This window comes from Pterocles gutturalis, unplaced genomic scaffold (genome assembly GCF_000699245.1).
Source record: "Pterocles gutturalis isolate BGI_N339 unplaced genomic scaffold, ASM69924v1 scaffold19526, whole genome shotgun sequence".
Taxonomy (NCBI): domain Eukaryota; kingdom Metazoa; phylum Chordata; class Aves; order Pterocliformes; family Pteroclidae; genus Pterocles; species Pterocles gutturalis.
Genome location: NW_010100878.1, coordinates 38835 through 39380, shown reverse-complemented (window position 1 = coordinate 39380; position 546 = coordinate 38835).

The window sequence follows — 546 nt, the reverse complement described above, 5'->3', positions numbered from 1 at the left end:
GCACCCAAATCTAATAATAATAAGTGCACTCTCAAGGGCTTGGGTGCTTTCCAGTTCTCACTACTATAAAACTAAAATTAGTTTTGTTGCAGAAGCCTCCAGTAAAAAAAAAAAAAAAAAAGGGAATGAGAGCAATAAAGCAAGGGAAGGCGTTGCAGAAGCAGCGCAGGACCCGGCGCCGCGGGAGGAGGATTTGCAGCCGCGTTTCCTGGAGTTTCCTCCGCTCGTGTTCCCCCAGCCCAGGGAGGTGTCTGGGAGATGTCGGAGCTGTGGCATTTCCCCCAGGGGCTCTTTGCACCTTGGTTTGGGAAATTTTTTACAATTTACAAGCCGGGCACCCAGCTGCAGAGCACCCCCCGGTGCCACCATGCACGGAGCAAATCCCGCTCGCAACCCCAAAAACCAGGGAAAAACGCGACGCAATGCGTGTGTTACAAACCAATTAATATATTTTTATTTCTCTTCTTATTTTTCCTTCCACCCCGCTGGCAGCCGAGCCCCGGGCTGGTCAGAGGTGCAGGGGAAGCGGCCAACATCCGCCAGCCG